At 47.3% G+C, this 15,696-nt stretch overlaps 1 protein-coding gene across 20 annotated transcripts in view; it reads right to left on the reverse strand.

Moving 5' to 3' along the window:
- C9H7orf25 (chromosome 9 C7orf25 homolog) overlaps positions 1 to 15,696 on the reverse strand; it is a 422,474-nt gene that overhangs the window by 85,228 nt on the left and 321,550 nt on the right. For 18 of the 20 annotated variants that reach the window (XR_010842308.1, XR_010842310.1, XR_010842303.1 and 15 more), the window contains one exon: positions 346 to 404. The gene's annotated coding sequence lies outside the window, so the exon portion shown is untranslated. Of the gene's footprint in view, positions 1 to 345; positions 405 to 5,981; positions 6,063 to 7,277; positions 7,330 to 15,696 lie in introns of those variants that run through there. The other 2 variants (XR_010842322.1, XR_010842315.1) reach the window with 2 other exon arrangements.

The raw sequence follows: 15,696 nt of genomic DNA on the forward strand, positions 1-15,696 counted from the left end.
AACACTTGTGCAAAAAGAAATAAGAAAAACCCTTGTGCAAAAACATTTAAAACCTGGAAAGGGGAGTGTATGACAAAGCCATTTGTCTACATAACATATTTCCCTTAATTTTGCTCATAATGGATGATTCCTGTACATTCACTAGTACAGGGATGAGATACTGATTTTAAGCAGACCCACGCGGGTGTGACCACATTCATAACTGTCTCATTCGTGCATCTCAACACACCCACTGAGTTTGATGAAGTGGAAAAATTAGGAGCTCAGAGGCTCATTCAGCTCCATGAGTGTGTGCAAATACAATTAATGCACATCTCAATAACAGTGCTAAGGAAGTGTTCTTACCTAATATCCGATTCAAGACGACCAGCCGGACTGACCCAGTGCTTCATCTGAAGAGACATCTGAAATACATCAAGGAAATAAATTAACTGTCAAAACCTTCATTTATTCTACCGAGATTATGAAACGCAGCCAGAGAGTTCATCTGCAAGATGGCTGCCGGGGCTCTGCGGTTAATACCCCCTGTGGAAGGTCTCCAAGCAGCTGAGGTGAGGAAGGCAAGATGTGTGGGATAAGGCAAATACAGCCTGACTAGAGCTCAAAGAGGCAAGTGATTTGGGAGCAGCGAACTAGGGCAAGTTATGGCCAGGCTGGAATTAGCAGCAAAACCAATGTGGTTATGGTAAATCCCTTTATTCAGTTTTTATTGCGGAAGTGTCATACCCTGTCCAGCTTTTTCAAAGTTGTCAACTCTCTCCCTCTCTTTTTTTGCCAAGATTATTAGTTTCTGGGTGATGTGTCCGGGGATGTTAGGGAGGGGCCAAGGTTCTAAGTGAATGGTTCTCTTTTTCAAACCCTGGAATTTTATACTGCAGTTGCTCAGGGATAAAAACGTAGGCCTTGGGCTTCCCTGGTGGCGCAGTGGTTGGGAGTCCGCCTGCCGATGCGGGGGACGCGGGTTCGTGCCCCGGTCCGGGAGGATCCCACGTGCCGCGGAGCGGCTGGGCCCGTGAGCCGTGGCCGCTGCGCCTGCGCATCCGGAGCCTGTGCTCCGCAACGGGAGAGGCCACAGCGGTGAGAGGCCCGCGTAACGCAAAAAAAAAAAAAAAAAAAAATAGGCCAGCTGGATTCCAGTAGGAAATGTAATGAGCCACATGTGACAAAGGGAACCCATGAAGATTGGGCTCCACGAGGAAAAAATGGGTGGTGTTAAAAACAGTTTTGCTTTTGTACTGCGTACACATTTTGTAGTCTTTGAGCAGCAATCCCTTCCTCCACTCTCCCAGAGAAAGAGATTTGTCTCCTCGTGAATGTTCCAGACGAGGACCCTTGTTCCTTCTTCCAACGCCCAAAATCATGGAGCATGCCTTAGGTGAGTAGCAAACACTTTACACTTGCCAGTGCTGAGCTGTTGTTTCCCCTAATCCACTTAGGAGCCCTGTGAAGATATAGCATCCTCCTTTTGCAGACAAGGAAACCCCAGTGCAGCGGGTTTAGGCAGCTTACCCAGCATCACGCAACTGGTAGTAGTAAGAGCCGTGGCTTACATAGCAGAGCTGTTAAAAAGAGGAACTAAAATATCAGAATGGCCTCTCGGAATGAAATTCAAATGTCTTTACAAAAGGAGAATGGTCCTGATGTTTTAATTAATCCTGAAGACTAATAATTATGGAGGTCCTACTGTAGAGCACAGGGAACTATATTTGATATCCTGGGATAAACCATCATGGAAAAGAACATAAAAAAAGAATATATATATATATATATATATATATATATATATATATATATATATAAACTGAGTCACTTTGCTGTACAGCAGAAATGAAGACATTATAAATCAACTATACTGCAACAAAAAAATAAATTTAAAAATAAATGTGTTGGATGGTTAAGCAAAAAAAAAAAAAATTATGGATAGTCTGTAGAGAAAAATAAACTCAAGGAGAGTAATTTTAAAAAGCTTCTGGAGGGGAGGGATGGATTGGGAGCTTGGGATTGACATGTACACACTGCTACATTTAAAACAGATAACCAACAAGGACCTACTGTAGAGCACAGGGAACTCTGCTCAATATTCTGTACTAACCTGTATAGGAAAAGAATTTGAAAAAGAATAGATACATGTATATGTATCACTGAATCACTTTGCTGGACCCCTGACACTAACACAACATGGTTAATCAACTCTACTCCAATAAAAAAAAAAAAAAAAAAAAAAAAAAAAAGACACTTCTGGAAAATGTAAGGAAAGCGGCACATATATACATATGCATATGGGGACAAAGATGGAGGGGGAGAAAATACTTCAGAATGAGATAATGCTTTTCAAACATTGACTAGAAATAGGCAAGGGGTGCGGGGAGAAGATGTGACAATTGAGACACGAGGAAGGAGATGGGGCTGATAGCTAGAGGGAGGGGGTGGACTGCTGCTGCACCCAGTGATTTCCTTCCCCTGCAGCTTCACCCTCTCAGGTTCAGCTAGGGCCCTGAAGACAGACATTCCGCAAACTGTCCTTGTGGTAGCTCGGGTTTGTCTGGGAGCAGGAAGTGCCAGAAATCTTGCAAGGAAGCCGATTCTTTTGACATTTCCTGCCCTGAAGATTCAAGGGGCTCAGGCGAACCTCTCAACCTGATGAAGCTCGGTGAACCTCGCCAAGGTCACCGGATCCAGGGAGAGCCCCACGGGCTGACAGCAGCTCTCACCAGCAGCAAGGATTTATGTGCCCCATTTCAAAGGACATGCATTTTAGGGATTTCTTGCTGTGTGAGAAACCATTGGGGCAAAATGGAGTAGAAGAAAAGTACACCTGATTGTAATTAATGCTGACAGTAATCTCCAGCTTTCATTCTGAAAACAGCCAGATGGGAAAGTTGGAACTGTGAATAATAGAAAACGTTGCCATCCATGGTTCCTGGAGTCGTAACTCTTTAAAGACTGTTTGGATTCCAGATCTCTCCAGACTGGCCCAAGCCAGATGCTGGCTCAGACTCCTAGGAAAGGAATCAGAGAGAGAGGAAAGCTGTGCTCTCAGGCCCCCAGCCCTGATGAGAAATCGACGTGTGGGAGCCCTGGAGCTGGGGGCAAAGAGGGGAAGTCAAGGAAATAGCCAGAAAATGCAGGGTCAGACTGCGGCATGGAAACATCTTAACTAATAGGCTTGTGGCACAGGCCCTGGCAAGGGAGGAGCCCATGAAGTGCGTGGGGTCCCGTGCCAAATGAGGTTTAAGAAGCACACTGGCAAAGGATGTCCTTCTCCAAGGGCCTGGCCAAAGGTGGCCCAGTGGAGGTCAGGGTGGGATGTATGCCTGGGGGGAGGGGAGGGAGAGGGGACAGGGCTGTTCTCAGCTGGGGACAAAGGCCAGAAGGAAGCTGACAGGAAGACAGCTTCTCAGGGAGCTGTGTCTAGCCCAGGAACAGGAGGAACACCCTGAGGTCATCTCCCATCCCTCCTCAACTGGCCAGAGAGACCTCCAGAGCCGCCGGAGCCATGGACTCCCCCCACCGCCCGACTGAGCCCCAGTGGTTAGGTGCGGCCTGGCACAGGGAAGTGGGCAGCAGGGCATCAACATGGCCCGCCCCTTCCCTGTGCTGCCTGAGGCCTCAGAGAACAAAGTTGGCTGCTGTGGGAGTTCATGGCCAGAGAATTTGGGGTTGGAGGTGTAACACGTGGGGCCAAGGCAGCCTTTGACGGCAGGGGGGAACATCCTTGGTACAAGCAGGTGGCGGGCCTGCAGGAAAGCTCCCTGCTCTGTCCCTTTTGCGTCCTCCTCATAGAGCACCAAGGGTGTCAGCATCCCTGGAGAAACTCAGGGAGGGCGGGGGGTGGTGGTGGGGTGGCTACAGGGACACAGGGAGGGTCTGCAGTCCTAGAAGTTTTGACAGATCAGGCTGGTGGAGGTGAGCAGCCTTGGGGAGGGAGGAAAGAAGCCAGCAGATGGGAACCCTTTTCTTCTGAAAGAAGCACTTGGGGGGGGGGCACTGGGAGGGGAGAGGTTAAGCCCCAGGAAGGAGAGGAGATGCAGTGGAGCCTCAGAAGGAGCCCCTGAGCTCCCTTAGAAGGTTCTAGCTCACAAGAGGGCGAGCTGGGCTGGGGGCGGCTTCTCCTGCACAAGCGCCACAGCTGGAAAGTACATAAAGGAGGGGTCCTGGCCATGGGCTGCGTGCAGAAGCCAAGCTCGCTGGGAAACTGAAACGCGAGGGATGCTTTAAGAACAGGCGCATGAAAAGATGCTCATCACCGCTAATTATTAGAGAAATGCAAAGCAAAACTGCAATGAGGTATCACCTCACACCCATCAGAATGGCCATCATTAAAATGTCTACAAATAATAAGTGCTGGAGAGGGTGTGAAGAAAAGGGAACCCTTCTACACTGTTGGTGGGAATGTAAATTGGTGCAGCCACTATGGAGAACAGTATGGAGGCTCCTTAAAAAACTAAAAATAGAGCTACCATATGATCCAGCAATCCCACTCCTGGGCATATATCCAGAGAAAATGCTAATTCGAAAAGATACATGCACCCCAATGTTCATAGCAGCACTATTTACAATAGGCAGACATGGAAGTAACCTAAATGTCCATAGACAGAGGCATGGATAAAGAAGTGGTATATATAAATATAAATATATATATATATTTATATATACACAATGGACTACTACTCAGCCATTAAAAAATAATGTCATCTGCAGTGACATGGATGGATCTAGAGATTATCATACTAAGTGAAGTAAGTCAGGAAGAGAAAAGACAGGGGCTCCCCTGGTGGAGCAGTGGTTGAGAGTCCGCCCGCCGATGCAGGGGACACGGGTTCGTCCCCCGGTCCGGGAGGATCCCACGTGCCGCGGAGCGGCTGGGCCCGTGAGCCATGGCCGCTGAGCCTGCGCGTCCGGAGCCTGTGCTCCGCAACGGGAGAGGCCACAACAGTGAGAGGCCCGCGTACCGCAAAAAAAAAAAAAAAAAAAAAAAAAGACAAATACCATATGAAATCACTTATACGTGGAATCTAAAATATGACACAAATGGACTTACCTACCAAACACACAGACTTGTAGACATAGAAAACAGACTTGTGGTTGCCAAGGGGGAGTGGGGTGTGGGAGGGAAGGACTGGGAGTTTATGATTAGCAGATGCAAACTAGTATATACAGGATGGGTAAACAACAAAGTCCTACTGTAGAGCACAGGGAACTCTAGTCAATATCCTGTGATAAACCATAATGGAAAAGAACATATTTTAAAAAGAATGTCTATATGTGTATAAGTGAGTCACTTTGCTGTACAGCAGAAGCTAACACAGCACTGTTAATCAACTATACATCATTAAAATTTAAAAAGAAAAAAAACACGGGAGTGGAAACTCTATGATGTCAATGGTTTCTAGCTTGATGCTGGGTGGAGGTGTCAAAATCTTTGCGGAGCTGGTAGGAATTGGCCTGTAAAGGCAGAAGGACAGAGGAAAACAATGGATACGGAAGACTATTCCAACAAACACGCCTGATAACCCAGAATATAAAAGGTGGGGTTCTATTTCCACCAGATGACTAGATTTAAAAAACCCAGTATAGGACTTTCCTGGCGGTCCAGTGGTTAAGACTCTGCGTTCCCAGTGCAGGGGGCATGGGTTTGATCCCTGGCTGAGGAGCTATGATGATCCTACATGCCGTGCCATGCGGCCAAAAAAAAAAAAAAAAAAAAAAACCCCAAAACCAACATACATTTATTTCATCCCCACAAATACATCCTAATAGTTTTCACTGACAGTTGGGTACATATGAGAGAAAACACGGGGCGTGAAAAGCTAGGCTTTGGGGTGAAAGGGAGGTGCTTAGAACTGGGGTCAAAGGACATGAAGAGAGACAAGTTCTTAGCAATATTTTAAAACCTGGTCACTTTCAGACAGAAGAAACTTTTTGTTTGTCCCCCAAATAAAATCTCATGGGGAACTACACATGGAGAATACCATGTATACCGTGGAGAATCCGAGTGGATCTGATTCTGCAGTCAGATCCGAGACCCCTTGCCCAGCAGGCTTCCTCCTGGCTGGTGGAGAGGCCGCAAGTGTCCCCTGAAGAAAGTGATACCGCGCAGGAGCAGCCTGGGAACCACGAAGTACATCAACCCTCCCGTTTCCGTTTTGAGAATGAAGCTGAAAAGGGAAGAAAGGTAAGCCAGAGGCCGACTTTGACCCGAGCTCGTGAGAATTACGTACGTCCCCTCAGAGCAACTTTCCAGCACCGTGGCCCCAGCTTGGGAAAGACATACGTCCGGGGCTTCCCTGGTGGCGCAGCGGTTGGGAGTCCGCCTGCCGATGCAGGGGACGCGGGTTCGTGCCCCGGTCCGGGAGGATCCCACATGCCGCGGAGCGGCTGGGCCCGTGAGCCGTGGCCGCTGCGCCTGCGCGTCCGGAGCCTGTGCTCCGCAATGGGAGAGGCCACGACGGTGAGAGGCCCGCAAAAAAAAAAAAAAAAAAAGACATACGTCCGTTCCCTCCACGCGGGCGCTGGGACCCAAGGAAGGAACTGGCACAAACTTGCCTCGCGGGTTGTAGATCGTAGTATGGGCAACTCCACGGCCTCTTTTGTCAGGAAACTTCAAGGTTCTTCCCGGGGAATCATTGGATTGGAAGCTCTTTTCCCACTGATTTGCAATAAAGAAAACGAGGAAGGGGAGTCTCTTGCCAGTGAACGGGTAGTAGTAGCCCAGCAGCAGGAGCGGGGTGGCCTCTAGGATAAGGGTCTCAGCTCCACTCTCTGCAAAGGGAGAGATTCTTTCCGGACAACGCGGCTGAGGCTGCCGCGGACACAGATGGGGGTGAAGAACGAAATCCCCAGTGCTGGAAACTGCTAGGAAGATTCAGCATTTCCACGGTGCCCTCCCCTCCCCCCCCAGGGTCAGTGCCACCGGGCTCGGGCGCAGGGAGAGGGGGGCAAGGGAAACTGGAGAAGGCCTGGGATGTTTAAACAAGTTCACTGAGTTCAGAAAAGGGCCCTGAGGATATTAGGATGACTAAGGCCCATAAAGCCACGGTTTTATATCAGGAGCCCTTGGAGACAACGAGGAAATGGCAGGCCGGTCCATTTGACATGAATTGTGGGCCACTTTGAACTTCTTTTAAGAGTCAAAGAGGAGAACATTTGGCAAGGTACAGATTGACTGGGGTGGCTGGGGTGCCTTCAGGAAGGAAGGGGCATTGGATTTCACGAACTCAGGGAATTCTTTATAGATCCGGCCGGTCTGGCTGACAGAAGGAACAAGCCTTGATGCTGGGAAAACCCAGCCCCCCAGGCAGCACCCACGGCCCAAATGTGCTGAGTGACCTGTGGTGGGAAACGAGGACATGGGTTACAGACAGGAAGGGTTTTAAAGATGTCTCTACCAGGCACACACTCTTAACCTCTGCCATCAATCAACTCAGAAAGCGGAGACACACTGCCCTTCCTCCAGAGGTGCAGCTCCCAAAATGTGTCTCCTAGAATCCTGAGCGTGTTAACGGCCCTTGAGAACGGCCCCATGTTAAAATAAAGTTTGGAAACGCGGCCGGAGTGCTTGGATTCCCCCCCAGAAGATGAACAGTACATATTAGCTTATTAAAGGCCCTGAGACGTTCTGTACAAAAGAAACATTTTAAAGGGCCTTTAGCCCTACGTTTCCAATACTTAATTGGCCGCAAGTCCCTTTATCCCTTTTGTGAGCACTCGGTACCGTCTCAGAGAATGGTGATTCTGAAGAAAGTCACTGCCAAGTACTGATAGGAAGCCCATGGCCTGGCCCATGATCCTATCGGTTTGTCCAGGCTGTCAAAAGGGCAGAGGCTGCTGCTTGAGGCATCGGGGACCACGTGGCAGCCCTGCGGGGGGGGGATAGGGGACACAGGAGCTAGGAGGACCCCTGCTCAGTAGTGCAGGGGAGGGGCCCATGGCACACAACCCCGTCGCAGAGGCTGGCTCCAGCAAGGACAGCTGACCAATCAATAAAATAATGTTTTGAGAGTGGCACAGACTCAGACCTGGTTTGGGCACTGGCTAGCACATGGGACACTTTGGGCTGCAGGGGAAGGTGTCAGCCCATTGCTAGACGTCCTAGGCAGAATTGTCACTGTCTGAAAGGGTCATAGTAAGAGTGATGAGCGCTTTTTGTAGCTAATGTAGCTTTTTTGGTAGCTTTGCTTTCCATGTGCTTGGAAACCCTCTGAAGCACTTTATATGCACGACTCTCACTGCAGTCTTCTCAGAAGAGCATGATATAGGTATTAGTAATACGTCTTAGAGAAGTCGGATAATCTGTCTAAGCCTGCACAGATAGGAAACTGATGGGGCTCAAATTGGATACCAACCATCTGTCCTTAGGGTCTCCCCTTCTGTGCCAGGGGTTGGCAAACTACAGCCCTCGGGTCAAGTCCAGCTCACTGCCTGTTTTTATAAGGAGCATTTTACTGGAATACAGCCACCCATTCACCTATTGTCCACAGCTGCTTTGGCACTGGGACAGCAGAGTGACACATTTGTGACAGAGACCATACAAGCCTAAGAGATTGACTCTCTGGCCATTTACAGAAAAGTTTGCTGATTCCTGCTTTGGGCTATTAGACCTCTAGCTGGAGGCTGGGAGCACACAGAGCAAGAACCAACTTCGAGGAGAATAGAAACAGTTCCCCGGGGTCTTAAAAGACAGTGTCAGGCTTCCCTGGTGGCGCAGTGGTTAAGAATCCACCTGCCAATGCAGGGGACACGGGTTCGAGCCCTGGTCCGGAGAGATCCCACGTGCCGCGGAGCAACTAAGTCCATGCACCACAACTACTGAGCCTGCGCTCTAGAGCCCGTGAGCCACAGCTACTGAATCCATGTACCACAGCTACTGAAGCCTGCACACCTAGAGCCCGTGCTCCGCAACAAGAGAGGCCACAGCAATGAGAAGCCCGCGTACTGCGACAAAGAGTATCCACTGCTCGCCACAACTAGAGAAAGCCCCCGTGCAGCAACAGACCCAACGCAGCCAAAAATAAATAAAAATAAAATAAATTTGTTTTTTTTTTGAAAAAGTGTCTGCTGCAGAGCAAACAGATGACATGGTGACAGGGCAGGCCACATGCTGTGGGGGGGGGAGCAAGGTGGTTTGTGACTTAGAGCATCTCAAGTGTTTGATTTTTGCCTGTGTGGCTTTTTTTTTTTTTTTTTTAATTGAGGTATAGTTGCTTTACAATGTTGTGTTAGTTCGTACTGTACGGCGAAGTGGAGTTCCCTGTGCTATACAGCAGCTTTTAATTAGTTATCTACTTTATACACAGTAGTGCATATGTGTCAATCCCAATTCCTCCCAACCCACCCTTCTCCACTTGGTGTCCATACATTTGTTCTCTACATCTGTGTCTCTATTTCTGACCTGCAAACAGGTTCATCTGTACCATTTTTCTAGATTCCACATGTAAGCGTTAATATACGATATTTGTTTCTCTCTTTCTGACTTACTTCACTCTGTGTGACAGTCTCTGGGTCCATCCACGTCTGTACAAATGACCCAATTTCGTTCCTTTTTATGGCTAAGTAATTGTGCCTGGCACTGCAGGCCGCACAGCCAGGAGATCTCGGGTGTATCATAGGAGATCTTGATCCTGAGTCACACCAGAAGGCAGGTTTTGGATGCAGATAATTCTTCTGACCCTGTCAGGACTGCTGAGAACTGAAGATGTCCTGGGCCTGTAATTGTTTTCGTAACTGCACCAAATGCAGCCTGCGGGTGGGCCTGCGGGCAGCTTTGGCCCCAGGGAGCTGGGAAAGACCAGGCTAAGGCAGGGCAGGGGGTGGGGGACTGGCACAGGTCCCCTCGTTGGAGCGACAAGCCCCGAGCTTGTGACCTCCGGGAGCCGGGCTCTCGGCCCATGTGAGGCGTAGACTAATGATGCGGGCCCCTTGGCGCAGCGGGCAGGGCGCTGGGGATTAGCCCCGGGGGTAATGAGCCTTGTAGACAGCTAAGTGGATTCTCAGGTTTGAAGTCATTTTGTCCCAGGGACTCTTGGCCCTGGAGACAGTTTGAGAGGCGGTGGCCTGGGAAAGGCTGGGAAAAGAAAGGAAACCTCTGGTGAGGTGGGTTTGAGTCTCTCCCTCTTTCTCCGGCCCTTGAGGATCAGAACACACTCACCTCCAAAGATTCCACTTCATAGGTGTCACACGGGACACAGGATTCTGCCTTTGTAACATGGAACTCAGGTAACGCTTGTAAGTGTTGATGCTTGGACCACACTTCGATAAGTCTGAGGCTCAGACTCCAAGGTGGGCAGGCAGCAGGCCACTCTCTCTGGCCCCCTCCCCCGATGCTGGCCTGTCTGGACCTGCATCTCCGTCAGACCTGCCCCTGAGGCACCTGGATGCTGTGACCCCCCTAGAACCTGGATCATGGGACTCAGGATGTCTGAGACTTTGCACATGTGCTGTGCATTTTAGCATGCTGTCAGCGCAAACAAAAATTCTCAGCTCCAGATCCTGGTTTTACGAAACGCTCTTCCCAGGTGGCTCCAGTCCCCCTACATCCCGCAAAAGACCCACTGATCTGGGCAAGTGCAGTAGGGTCTACCCTTCCGCAGACCTCCTCTTGTCCTCCCAGCCGTGGGGCAGTGGTGAGATCCTAGCCATTTCTAAGCCCCAGTCTGAGGAAGACACTACTGTCATCTACCTACAAACAGATGAGGAGCCAGGGGCTGCCCCTATATTCCCTCCCACCTGGAAGTGTGGCCAGGTCCTGGTGAGCAGCAGGGCATCTCCCTTGACAGCAGCTGCCTCTGGGCAGGCAGGTGTGGCACCGGAGGTGTAGAGCAAAGGTGATATGGCTGGGACATCGTCACCTCCCCTCCGGGGCCTCTGACCAGTGGGCAGTCTCTCCTTCTGTGGGGCTATCTTGGGAATTCTGGTGGCCCTAGAGCACAGCTGACCCCCTGGGCCAAGGCGTCCCCCACCGAGTCCACTCTGGGTCCACTGGCAATGCATTGGCACTGCAGGCTGGTGCGGAAAAGGGTTCTGAGAAGCCCACAGGATGGCACTTTGCTGTTCGCCTGTAACCTTTCAGAGAGCTTCCAGGGCGTTTCCAATGTTACAAGACTTCCTTCAAAATGCAAACATGCCTCACTTCATGGAGACAAGTAGCAGCTACATTGTTGGCCTTTCTTTCTTGTGTCATCGGCCAGAAAGGTCAGACTTGTAATCATGGTCATTTGGGAGGTGGAAATGGAAGGTTATTTATTAATTTGGGATGTGCCATGGGTGTTCCATTGCAACACTCACGTGTTGTTTTTCTTTTGAAATACATGACCTTTCATTTGCAGTGAATTAAAAGCATATAATAATAATGGTTCCCTTCAGGTTTTCTCTACCTCCTTCCTTGCAATGACCCAGCAGTTTGACAGTCATGGCAATTGCCCCTTTGGATGCTGTAGCAGCCGAATAAAAAGGCAAACAATATTTGAGTATTTTAGGATTTCAATTCCTAGTAAGGGACGAATTATGATCAAAACGGTATATGAGGCTTGGTCCAGCTAGAGATCTCATATCGATTCACCAGTATCTCAAGGCACCATTGTTCCTTCTGGTACCTCCAGACTGGATCTTTTTTTTTTTTTTTTGGTGGTACGCGGGCCTCTCACTGTTGTGGCCTCTCCCATTGCGGAGCACAGGCTCCGGACGCGCAGGCGCAGCGGCCATGGCTCACGGGCCCAGCCGCTCCACGGCATGTGGGATCCTCCCGGACCGGGGCACGAACCCGTGTCCCCTGCATCGGCAGGCGGATTCTCAACCACTGCGCCACCAGGGAAGCCCCAGACTGGATCTTGAGGTACAAATCCCTCAGTATTCCTCCTCTCCCTCTCTCTCAAGCATGCATTCTGATGTGAGCGCTTGCTTACAAAGCCAGCGGCCTCGTGGCGCGCACTTTCCCGGGCCGAGGGCGCTTTGCCCGTGCCCAGGACGCTGAGCAGTGGTGCGGCCACGGGGAGGCGTGCGCTGGGGCTTGGACACAAGCGAGCGGAGAGAGAATAAATGAGTTCCTTGCCCTACTCCTCAGTTTCTTCATTTCAAAAACGGAAAGTTTGGTAAGGACGGAAAATAAAGTGACTTTAAATATACTAAGTCCTTCACCCGGACCATGTAAATTGGTGAATAAATAACCTAAGCTATTGTTTTGGACACTAACATTATGACTGTCTACTCAGGCTCTGTATCTGTTTCCATGCTTCTTCTGGTCTGCTGTGACTGCTCTGGGCTTGTCCCGATCCTACTGAACTCAGGGAACAAATTCATTCCTTTAACAAATATTCATTAGGTGTCTGTGATAGACAGATCTCTAGGCTAGACACAGAAAAATCAGTGATTTTGAGGAAGATAAGACCCTATTCCTGTTGTCAGGGAGTATGGAGGCCAGTGACTTCTTGCTCTCCCAGAATCTCAACAGCCATCCTCCCCACTGAGTCCAGGTCACTGTGTGCCCTCATTCTCCCCCAGAGCCACTGGGCTGTTCTGGAACTAACAGCACGCGTGTTCTGTCTCTCATCTGCACACCTGGCTCAACGGTATGTCCAGTAGCTGGCTCTGTTTTGTCTGTATCTGATCTCTATTTAAGAAATGAGGGCAAACATAACAATAATGAACATTAATGAGCCCTCACCATGGGCCAGGTACTATGCTAAGCATTTTGTATGTGTAAGGCCATTTTTTTCCTTACAGCTACCTGTTGAGATAGCTACGATCTCTGCAATAAGGAACCAGAAGTGTAGACATGCTATCCCATCTAAGGACCTACAGCTAATCGGCCAGTAGAGCCAGGGTTTGAAGATAAGCAGTCAGAGGCCAGAGCCTGTGTCCTAAACTCTGCCCTACTCCTTCACATTAGCTTTTGGCATCCTTTTCTTAGACAAAGACCCTCTTCCAGCAACCTCTCTGCTTTGTTCTTGGCAGCCTTGGTTTGTTAGATCAGCTGCTGCTTTGGTTAATTCTTCTCTGTTGAGAAATGCCAGGTGTGAGATAATTGCCTCCACCAGGCACTGACCCTTGGCTACTTTGACGGTCGGCAGGAAAAGGCAGCATTGTAGAATCAGTGTCATCTTTTTGTCTATTATTTTTATTTTACTTTTACGTAAGTTATTTCTACTGTAAAGAAAGTCAAGAGGGCAAACTATCTTTTAAGATGGTGTCAAATTAACATTCCTTCTCTCGGTTCCCATTAGAATTCCTATGAAGATGAACTTCCCAGATAAGATGGCAGCTAGTTGGGGGCATGTTATTTACCTTCCCAAATTCTAATTGAAATAATTATGGAAAATGAACGAGAGACAAAATCTTCCACAGTACTGGAAATCAGGAATACAGACTAATGACTTGCTAGATGCCAGAGGAATTTCTACCAACTGAAGCTTGGATGGTGCCCGAGGTAGACAAGCCAGATCAAGCAGAAAGACACTGAGAAATTTTCACCCTGTCTTACTGAGTTATGTATCTTAGAATTCTGGAGCTTTCACCAATTAAATGGTGAAGCAACAGCTTTCTGTCTTGGCTTAGTTTATTTCATCCAATCAAGCTCTTTCACTGGCACTTCCCTTTTGATATCCATTTGGGGAGTACCATTTGGTAATGCAAGAGGGACCAGTCAGAAGTAGTCAGATGCAGGTATGAGATACTGACAAAGATAAATGGAGGGGACAGAAGAATAGTGAGGAGAGCATACTGTGGGAATTGCAGCCTCAGCTTGCATCTGAAAGGGAGAGACATACAGATTGTCAGTTATCTATGAATAACTTGTATTTCCCACTATAAGATGATCAGGCTGGAAAGCAGACCCTCACCACTTCTAAAGGGCCATATTATATAACTGACATTTAAAGACTAAAATTTGCATGGAATTTTGCAATGAAGCTGCCTTCCAGTTTGGGGTCTAGGAGGAAGATGCTGGTGGAGTTAGTTCATGGTTATTGATGGGACCAAGTGACACCATGTATTTGTAAATACTGGCAAACTTCAGGCACGGAGAACCCTCGGATCATTCAAGAATGAGTAAACAGGAAAAAAAAAAACCTCTCATCGGACAAACAGAACAATGAAAGAACTGTATCATTAATGTCAAGGTGCAGAATTATATAGCATGCTAATAAAGACTTACTACAGGAAAAGCTCATCAAGTAAACCACCTGTATCCTCATCCTGAAAAATGCTTGATGACACGTTGCAATTGACCAATAAATGAATCAAAACTAAACTGGTAAAAGTCAGCAAGTAGTGGTGTTATGGAAAGCATGTCAATAGTGAATCAAGGCTAAATAATTGTTGTAATTGTGATTAGAAAGTTGAATGGAAATGTAAAAAGGGGGAAAAATATAAGTAATATGCATAATAGTGATAATTGCAAGTGTCATCAGAAGCATCAGAATCATGCTCTATTCCAGGGGAGCCAGGAAAAGGGAAAAGGGAAGGACAGTAAAATAATGCTCATTTTGCCATCTTATCTATTAAATGCAAACAGTCAACAATTCTGTTTCCTTCCTGAGAAAACAATGTACACAGGGGGAGCATTTTAAAATTTGCAGTTGAATTAACTATCCATATAACTGAAGCCAGAATATACAGCTTGAAAATTACCAGATTACAAGAAGATTAGAAAACATTTCCCACATAGTAAAAGACTGAAAAACAAGAAGGAAACAGTCATGAGTTATAAAACATATAAAGCATAAAACAAGATAATAGAAGTAATACTACACGTTATTAGTACAATAAATGGAAATGGATTATGTTCAAATATGGACACATAGAGGATGCATAGTGGAAAAAAAAGAAAGAAATACACATAAAATTTAAAATAAAAATAAAATAGAAGTAGATAACTATTGTGAACCGGAAAACTTTTTAGGGGCATGCTTACAAAATCTTCAAGTTTAAAGAGAACTATTTGTTCTATTACCACACATCACAACTATTTTCTTTTCTCACTCAATTAATGGTGCTGTCTTTTTTAAAAAAATCAAGATTGAACACCATTTTATTTGATGTTCACGATATTCTGGAGCCCATAAACGAAGCATAAGAAATTCGGTGCAGGTAAGATTTCTAGTCTTCTTCATGTCTCATCAACTGAAACCCAACTTTTATTGCCCATGACCAAGGGTAAAGTGGGTTCTCATAGTCCAATTTACCATTTTATAAATTCTCTCTTGGATAATGGTGTGATGAATTGTTCAAGATCAAACTTTGGTATTGTGATTAAAACTAAGCTCACATTAGAGCGATTATACGGTGATTTGTACCTGCAGTGTAATCACCTTAGACAACAAGTCCTACACAAGTCAAAATGTCAGTCATCATTAATATTATTGTGGGGTGAAGTGAATTCTGCAGTTAGTATTCCACACACAGTACATTCTACACTTACTTCTGTCTTACTCAACATAATCCTTTTAGGCTGAATAGATCCTTACGTGAACTGAATGTCAGAGTGGATGTTTTAGGTGTATGTGAGAGTGAGTATTTGTTGTCATTGTTTATTGGAATAGAATCATTTTAATTGAATCAGTCTTATTATTTTAAAAATAATTTCGTGTTCTAAAGTTTACGTCTATGTACAAATATTAAACACATAGCTGTGTGTCAATGTCAAAATGATATAGTTCTGGGCTTCCCTGGTGGCGCAGGGGTTGAGAGTCCACCTGCCGATGC

This window comes from Kogia breviceps, chromosome 9, assembly GCF_026419965.1.
Source record: "Kogia breviceps isolate mKogBre1 chromosome 9, mKogBre1 haplotype 1, whole genome shotgun sequence".
In the NCBI taxonomy this organism is placed as follows: Eukaryota; Metazoa; Chordata; class Mammalia; order Artiodactyla; family Physeteridae; genus Kogia; species Kogia breviceps.